Here is a 9,948-nt window from a genome sequence, read left to right on the forward strand (position 1 = left end):
GAACCTCTTCCAGGGCAGATGGGGGAATGAAGTGGCAGGGGGGGGTAAAAGAAGTGTCCACAGCCATCAGCCAGGGAGCCTAACGTGCAGTGCAGCTACAGTTTTTCTTTCCCCAGCAGAGGCTTAAACAGCAGCAACCACTGTTCCTGGGTTTTGTCTCTTATAATGCTCACCTGACTTCCAATAGCTGGATTCTGGGAGAAGTGCAAGAAGTATGCAAGAGAATACAGTAGGTTTCTGTCACCCACAAGGGTAGAAAAGCTTAAAAACGTGACTAAGCTACAAGCAAGGGGGCAGTGTTAAGGTATGGACAGGCAGGCCTTCATTTCTAGCTCTAAGAATGTGTGAGAAATTCTTCGGGCTAGAAAAATAAGCCAGGAACTTGAGGCATACGGGCACTCCACCCCATGGCTGGAGAGCTACACAAGCAAGCTCTCAAGCTGGAGGGCACCAGCAGACTGGTTTTTGGGTCACTCCTACTTTTAAGGGAGCCCGATGATTAACAACTGGCACTCTCCCATACCAGGGAAGAGGGCATGCTGTCAGTAGGCAGTTGGCATCTGCTGAAAGGTGGCAGCTGCCACGGACAATCAAGGAGTGGCAGAGGCAGGAGGACAGCTCTCCTCATGCCTTCCATCCTCCATCCCCTGAACAAAAGGGGGTCACCCCTGTACAGAATCTGGAGCAGGGGCAGTGCAGCTGGACCAATCCTGATGCCAGGATGGGTGTAGGTGCAGGGAAATGCTTCAACAGCCCTTGTACAAATCTGTGCCCTGATCTCTGCAAGGGGAGGAGGGTGGGGTACAGAAGCAGATATGCTACAGTTTAAGCCTGCCCAGAAGAGCAATTCCAGACTGCCCTGGGATGAGCAGTCACTCCTTTCTTTTCCCTGGGAGAGAGGGGGAGGGCAAAGGATTGTGGGATACTGGTAGCCCTTACCAGCCAAGAAGCATGCAGCCTTCAGTTAGTGCAGGGAGAGAGAGATTTTCCTGGTTGGAAATGCTCTATTTTTTAGCTACTTCTCTTCCACAAGAAGCCACCTGAACAGGTGTATACTTTTTTGTGCTGGAAGAAAGGCTTTTCTCCTGGCATAAATGTAATGTCTGTCCATGGGCATAGTTAGGCAAGTCTGCAAAGAGCCCGACTCTCTAGCTCAGAGGGGCCACATTGCAGCTATGTGGGTTGAAAACACCTAGGCCCCTGGCAGATGTTACATGTATCACATGATTAACACATTGTTTGCACAATAAAAGTAAGCAACATGACACACACACACACTTGGTGGTGCACACAGCCAAGAGGAGGCTGCACAGTCTGCATGGAAACTTTTGTGGTTGTTTGTATTGTGCTGCAGTTTGGACATGTAACGTGCCTAAAAAGGCTGCAAGTGTAGCTGGGCTGCATGCACAGTTTAAGAAGTCCCACGGGACCATCAAAAACTGCACAAGGCTTTGACCTTGCAGCTTGCAGGGGTGGGGTGGGCCGGGCCAGGCCATGCAGAACTGCATCATGTATGGCTTTTTAAACTTTCCAGTGTACATGGAGCCCAGAATCATGATCCTAGGATTCATACACAATGGCAAGTTGAAAGGGCACAGCCTTACCAGCCAGGTCCCCAGCAATGTGATTGGGACCCAATCCCTCCAAGGAGTCGCATATCCTGCCACAGCAGGTAGAATGCATGATTGCTAGGATCTGATCAGAGCCCAACAGTTCAGATGAGTGGGTGGGATCATGCTGGGGAGGAAGAGGTAATGCCAAGGGCTGCCCAGGGAAGGGATGCTCCCCAAGAAGGAGACTCCCTTCTCCAAGATATTCCAAGGGAAGGGAGAGCCTGCTGCAGCCACACTCCTCATGCAGAACACTTCAGGCCACACTCAAAGGTAGGCAAAATAGCAGCCCATCCTGAGCCCGGAACAAGGCTATCAACCCACAGCCAGAAACAACTCGGGGGGGGGGGGGGGGCCTAACGCAAGACTTCCCCTCCAGGGGGGGAACTTAAGCATGATCTTACCTACTATCCTCACAGACAGTCCAACTACCTCAAGGAAAGGCAGCACCTCCCGCCACTCCCATTTTATACTCAGGTCTCATGTCAAATCATCCCCAGCTGGACTTCATCTTGCAGCTACCAGGGTTAAGGCAGAGAGATCTTAACCATTTCCCTACCAAACAGCACCAATAAGCTCTACCTCTCCATGGGGAAAGCATGTATTTGTATTTCATCAGGGTTTTGGGGCATGTTTCCAAAACAGGAAGGCTTGCCAATGGGTATGTGATGTAATAATCTCCCCTGCATCAGTCAGTCTGCATGGTGAGACTATAACACCCCTGCCCCTGGCAACATGCTGCAATGATCAGGCTCAAAAGCTTTCTCTGTAGCCTCTTACCATCAAATATTCAGGCAGGAGAGCTGGGTAAAGGTTTTTCTCAGGAATCAGTGATTTCCTGAAAAATTCAGTTTCAGGAAGATCCCGAGGTTGGGTCAAATCCAGTGGATCATTTGGGCTAGGGAAAAAGAAAACCAGAAGAGCTGGGCTGTTTCAATCTTTCATTTCAAATTGACAGTGTCGTTTTCAAGACATTGATAATGTTTCATATCTGGAAAAGACATACAGAGGATAAAAGAACCTGAAAATTAAGCTGAAATTAAGGGTCCAATTAAAATAAGTAGAGAGAGATATAGTTAGCCATGTGGGTCTAAAGTCAGGCAGAAACCAGAGTAGTTTGCACCTTATATCCTAACCATTTGCACCTTGTATCCTAACTAAATTAGAGATGCGTACGCTTTCGTAATCAGCAGCTTACTCCATTGAATACTAGTTCATTTCATGTCACTGAAACCGTTTCTTTTTTTCCTTTTTTTGCCTGTTTGCCTTTTTGGTGTTTGCCAAGTCAGTGAAAAGAGTTGGTTTCAGGGCAGCGCAAAATGCCACTTTTTCCCAGCGTTTCATTTTAGTCAGGAACTGAGAAACGAACTATTTGCCTAGCTCAGCTTGATCACTGTGTCTCAGGCATTGCTACATGTGTGTCTCTTCTCTAACATGGGGTTAAGCCCAGCTCCTGTCACTGCAGGGATGCTCTGCAGCTGAGCTCAATGCTACTGAGCTGTGCTGGGAAGCCTTGCCCAGCCAGTGGATGTCTGTGGTTTGACCCCCTGCAGTTACATTTTCCTTGAAAGAGTTGTATGGGCTGAGTCTCTGATCCCTTGGCCTTGCTGCTGCAGATCTCAGGCACTTTGGCACAGAAGCAGTAACCGTGGGCTGTAAAATGATGCAACCAGACATTTTCATCTTATTCCCCTCTCCTGTCCTCTGGGCTGTGACCCCCATCACCAGACCCAGCAAGAAAGCACTGGACAGTGCTACCTCCTAATAGGGTATGTCAATTCCCCATTATTGAACTAACCAACCTGTTGACTGTTAATAACTGACTCCGATGAATTTAGTCCTCATCAACAATTCATCAACTTATAGGCAATGGCTTGTTGCAAACATGGCTGTTATAACTCATAGCAATCCATATTTGGCATAAAATCTGGTCAGCGGAGTCACATGTAATTGTTTCTGTCCCCTGATTAGATAGCTGAAGTTTTAAATCCCATTTATCTGCTTCATAATGTTTTAGGCTTTCTATTGCCTGGGAAATTAAACGAGTTTTTCAAACGGGTTTCTGGTGTGAAAAAATAAGCTTTTTATGCCCTCAGATATATCTTATGTATACGCCGCCCTCTGCCTCAGCCAGTGGGAGGGACTTCTATATTGTCTAAGTCACTTAGGTGCTTCTGACAACTTCCCACAGTACCCTCAGCCCTGTTTGGCAAAGGGGAAACTGAGGCACAGCCCAGTGAAGCATGCTGAACAGTCACACAGCACATCAGTAGATGGGAACCCAGGCATCCTGATGCCTTCTTCAGCTGCTCAGCCCCCGTGGTTAGACATTCCCTGGCTATTGGTTGCTATTAGCAGTCCCCCTGTTCTTGCTTTCCATGAATATTCCTGTACCTACAAGCTGGCTCACCCCCACAGGCAGATGGAAGGGGATCGCCCACAGCAGGGAAGGGACCTGACAGGTTTTATTTGTTGCTGGCTCAGCTTTCACCCACGCCTTCCCAGTCCTGAGCCCCATGAGTGACCATTCCACCAACAATGTCATTGCTGTGAACCCATCCCTTTCCCCCACCCTGCACCATCCAGTATTCTTCTGGTCCTGGGGGATCTGTGACCTACCTGTCCTGTGAAAACACTAAGGTCTATGCTGCTCTCAGCCTCTCCAACATCTCTAGCCCTGTACCAACCAGCTCTACCCATACTCTGGTCTCCATTGCTCTGAATTTCACTCCCCTCTGCAGCCAGGGACCTGGCCATAGCCTCACCTTCTGTGAATCCATTGTAATGTGTTGTTCCCACTGCCATCAGTTCCAACCTCCCCCACTACCTCCCCCCAAACAAGCACCCAGCAGCAACCTCTCAGTGCTGGGAATAGAAAAAAGGCTTTGGCCTCTGGCACTGCTGATCCCCACTCTTCCAGTAAAAATTAAACTCATTACAGCAGCGGCACAGAAGATAAAGGGAGCAAATGAAACCTGTATTGATCTTTTGTGCAGGACACGGTTTAATATCCGCGTGTGTGTTTACGCTAGATAGACATCAGCCTCTGACTTCCCCTGCTCAGCTCCCAGGACACCAACTGGCTCAGACTAGGCAGCAAATGGAAAGCCAGTCTCTGGCTTAACTTCTCAGCATGCCACGGGCTGGGTGACTAGGGTCATCATCTCATGAAGTCCCACCAACTAGAAGTGAGCAATCACAAGGGCTGTGATACATATGATAGCACCATTTTGGCAGTACCTGGGTTAAAGCCATTATATGCCCCTAGCCCTGCTCTCGAAAGTGGGGAGCTATTCAGATTTGGGCCTCCCCATTACTAAGGATCATCGCAGTGCCTTTTGTTATATGGACTTCTGCTTACAAGAAGCTCAGCTGATGTGGCCATTTCACACGTGTGGGGATCTGGGCCTCTAATTTTGGACCTAATTCAATTTAATACACTACACACCCACATGCCAGACATATTCCCAATCCACTCTCTCTCCTAGGACTGGGAGCAGGGTGGTCAAGAAGCCACTGACTCCCTTGCATGTGGCCAGGTATAAAGTACAATATAATGAGTTTTATACAGCAGGGCAAAGGGGCCTCTCTATAAGTGATTGGAAAACCCAATCTTTTTTCTCTAGCCTCATCCAAGGGGTCAGGCCCTGGGCCCAGTGTTGTTGAACATCTTCATTAATGATTTGGATCAAATGCACACTTAGCAAATTTGTGGATGACACCAAATTGGGTAGAGTTGCAGACACTCTGGAGGGTAGGACTAGGATCCAGAATGACCTGGCTATAGACTGGAGAAACAGTCTTCAATCAACCAGACAAGATTCAACAAGTGCAAAGTCCTGCACTTGGGATGGAATAATTGCATGCACAAATACAGATTGGGAAATGACTGGTTAGGTTGCAGTACTGCAGACAAGGACCTGGGGGGTTACAAGAGACCACAAAATGAATATAAGCCAACAGCATGCTCTCATTGCAAAAAAGGCCAACAGTATCCTGGGTTGTATTAAAAGGAGTCTCACTTAGAAATCAAGGGAAGTGATTCATCTACTCTATTCAGCACTGGTGAGGCTTCAACTAGAGTGTGTGTCCAGTTTTGGGCCCCTGGTTTCAAGAAGAATGTGGATAGATTAGAAAGAGTCCAGCAAAGAACAACAAAAATTATTAAAGACCTGGGAAGCATGAGGAAAGGCTTATTTAGTCTGGATAAAAGCAGACTGAGAGGAGATTTGATAACTGTCTTCAAACACCTGAAAGGCAATTATAAAGAGGATGAAGGTGGGCTTTTTCTGTAGCTGCAGGGGCCAGAACTAAGAGCAATAGACTCAAACTATAACAGAAGAAATTTAGATTGGAACAGAGGAGGAACTTTTTGACTCTGAGGCTGGTCAAGCATTGGAAGAGGCTGCCTAGATGGCAGTTTTGTATATTGGATGGCTGTTTTATATATTGCAGTGATTCCCAACCAGGGTGCCACAGCACCTTGGGGTGCTGTTTGGGCCCTGTGGAGCGCCACTCAATATTAGCACTATTAGGTGTGCTAACACCTACACATGGTTCACAAGATAAACCCAGAGAGTTCAAATAGGAATCCCTAGTGTAAAAAAAAACATTCTGACCTGTCATGATCTCTCTTTGTACCAGAAGAACTGCTTTTCCATAGTCAAAAAACAAGTAACAGCTAAGAACTGGTATTTTCTGAGGAAGGGGTCTTGAGTCTAATGAGAAGAGGCTTAACTCTAACAAGGCTGAGAACCACTGACATACTGGAAAATTTTTATTTTTTTTTAGAAAACGGCCTCTTTCCTGTACAATTTCTCATCCTGGCAACTCCAGCTTGTTGATGAAGAATCAGATCCCAAAGGCTGACACATTCTTTCAGTCAAAATCTTTGCTTTTCACTGAAAATTCTCATTTTCTATTAAAAAAAATCAGTTTTCTTTTTGAAAAACCAAAACCGGTTACTCTACTTTTTTACACAAGCATTTTTGGAAACCAGGTCATTCTCCAGGTTCAGATTTGCACTGACAAACCAGAAACATTTTCCCTTTTTTAAGTACAGCTTTGTAAAACTACCTGCCAAAAGGAAATGACATTTTTGACTATATCTAGTAACAAACCCTGTCCAAGGCCTGACTGACAGGGCCTGTCATACATCCCCTGAGAAGTTATATTCATGCCAAAATCATATCAAAACATCTGTGAATAAAGGAAGGGGAGCGAGTCAGATGAGGGGGACCTACCGGTTCAGACATTGAAGTAGGGGGCTCGGCTCACAGGAAACTTAATGAGAAGGAAGCTAGGAGGTGAATCGACCGCACAAACTCCCTCCCTTACATAACTGCTGTCAACTCACCCCACAGCTTGGCTCATATCTCTGTAACTTCCTTGTATAGATAAGCCCTGCTGCCCGTGACTCAGTTTCCCTATATGCAAAGTGATGATAATGAAGCCGCTTCATTCTACTTAGTGGTTTGTGATCTAGCAGTCAAAAGGCTTCCTTCAGGCATTAGCACCTCGGGGTAGGGGCACTTCTGTGCAGCCAGGGGCACTGACTCCACCTCCTCTCTCCACCTTCAGCTTATTTTTGCTCCTGACGGCTGCAGCTGATAAACCCTGAAATTAAACAGGACTCTCCTGGGATATTTATATTTCCCAGACCCTTGTGTGGCACACGCCAAGATAAATGCATTACCTCCAGGCCCCTGGGCAGCTGGGAGGCAAGGGGCTCATGCGGAAGGGAGTGCTCATGGCTCTTAATCTCTCTCTCCAGCCAGTGGACAGGGGATCCAGCCAGACTCCAACCCACTGCACCTCTCCTGGGCAGACCCAAAGGGAGATATTTATTCATGCATGAAATGCTCATGTAACCTGTCTACCCCCTCCCCCACCACACACACAAATATATTGAGTACAGAGAGGCTGTGAATCTTGTCCAGGGCACAATTTCTATATATAGATATTAGAAGCTTTCTATGGAAATTTCTGATTCTGTTGCCCCTTGAAAGGAGCCCTAGACTCTTGAACCCTATTCTTGTCTCTACTACTGACTTCTTGTGTCATCTTTGGCTAATAAATCCCTGAGCCACAAGGATGTCCTAGATCACAGGGGCAGCAGAGATGGTAATATGGATCCTGTGCCTGGCTCTGGCTGTCAAACTGCCCTCTTCTCCAGTGCTGAGAAAGGAAACCCAGAGGCCTGGTTCCCAGCCCCTTGCTTTAGCCAGTGGGCCCCGTGCCCCCCGGCGAGGAACAGAACCCAAGAGTTTGACTAGCCCATCTGACCATACTGTGGCCATCTGGAGTCTGCCACCTAGATGCAAGGGCTCATCCACCCTAGGGAGGTCCATCTCCCATGAAATGGGAGCGAAGAGGACCTGGGGCTTGCTTTCCCCACGTCACTCCTGAATTTTTGTGGGAGAATAATTTGCCCCCCTCCCCCCACCACCACAGGGAAGGTAGTGGGAAAGGACACATGAGGCAACAAAGGAAATGGCCCGAGCATGACATGGATTGTGCATCTTGTAGAGCATGACAGGGGTTGTGTGCTTTGCCTTAGTTCATTTGAGACCCTTTCAGCCCCTTCATCTTGATTACAGAGATCTGTGCACCTGGCTGACAAGTTAATAACACTGAAAGCGCTCTCTGCTCCTGCATTACAGCTGGGAAGCAAGGGGCTTTTCAAACTGTGCCTGGATATTCCTGCTACAGTCTAGTCAAGCTGGAGATGCTGGGTCTTCTCCCTGCTGCCACAGCAAGCTGTGAATGCACGGGAAACCATGCCGGTAGCCAGAGGCTGTCACAAGTCAGCAGAGAGAGGGAAGCGGCTAATCCTCTAGAGAAAGCAGCCTGCCTAATTTCCCCTAATTACCTATGACATTTTCCCATTGCTTGGCAAATTCTATTGTAGGTGAGAGAGCAAATACAAGCCATGAGCCAGAAGCCTGCCTGGGCCAGGCTGCTTTACTCCAATGTCAGAGCACTGGCTTCAGTGCAGTTACTCCTGATTGACATGCGTGTGACTTTATCTAATATTAACATTTGCAAACTAGAGTATCATGGACATGGGGAAGCTGCTAGCTAGCCCACTAGCTAGTAAGCTCATTCAGCTACATAGCTAGAGTGTTGCTAGCTGCGTAGCCTCCCCTTTAACTCTGAACCTTAATCAAAAGTGAAATACTAGTAGTTAGCAGTGTTGACTTTTAGGGAGCCATCACTGCCCTCCAAAGTCAACATGCTGTGGACTGGAGGAGATCAGGTCACACCATTTTGAACTGCTGTTTCAGGCTTTCCCCAGACTCTCACCCATAGCACTCTGTCTTATGTACCGGACACTTATCCTGATTGAAAAAACTCATATCCTGGAATGTGAGGCAGCAGTCACCTGCCATAAAGATCAGGTTATTCACCTGGCAAGATCAAGCTCCAGCTATTCCTGATCCTGTTGCTGCCTCATATTGTCATAGTAAATGCCAGCAGTCAAAAAATGTGGGAAGAAACTGTGGCTTATTTGCTATCCAAGGGAAGTAATTATCTCTGCTGCTGCTAGTCACTCCAGTCTCCTTCCATGACCAACTAAGAGCAAATGAAGGACTCAGAAACCCTCCAGTCTATGTCTCAGGTCTGCACAGGTTGAGGGCAATCAAGCAGGGAAGATGGAAGTGCAAAAGGAAAGAGTCCCAGCCATAGTAGGACATACTGGCACTAGGGTTACCATATTTCCAGTTTCAAAAAAGAGGACACCTGTTGTGGGGAGGGTTGGGTATGTGATTGTGGGGGGCCAGTGATACGTTGGTGCCCTGCCCAGGCCATTGCCCCTCACTCCCAAGCCACAGCCCCTCCCCAGCCCTGCTGCTGCCCCTGTCTCCTGACCCACAGACCCATGGCCCTGCTGTTGCCCCCAGCCCCCTGGCCCTGCCAGTGCCCCTCACTCCTGACCCACTGTACCCCAGCCCCCTGAGCCATGCTGGTGCCCCTCACTCCCAACCCACAGCCCCCTGGCGCTGCCTCCAGTTGCCCTCCCCCAGCTCCCCCCAGCCCCAAGCAATTCCTTGCTGGGGCAAACTGGGAAGTGTTGGAAAAAAAATCTTTGATGCTCAGCAGAGCAAAATCCTGGACATTTGTTCATATTTTTAAAAAATGCCCATAGGGAGATCAGAGGACCCAAAAGGAAGACATGTTCAGGAAAACCGGGATGTATGGTAACCCTAACTGGCACCATACCATTGTGCCTACCGTTCTCCTTGACTTAAGTGAAAACTGCATGAGTGGTACAATCCTAGGGTGTATACTCATAAGACAGAGCAAAAGAATGGATGAGAAAGGGGAGGAGAACAGA

This window comes from Alligator sinensis, unplaced genomic scaffold (genome assembly GCF_000455745.1).
Source record: "Alligator sinensis unplaced genomic scaffold, ASM45574v1 scaffold453_1, whole genome shotgun sequence".
NCBI lineage: Eukaryota > Metazoa > Chordata > Crocodylia > Alligatoridae > Alligator > Alligator sinensis.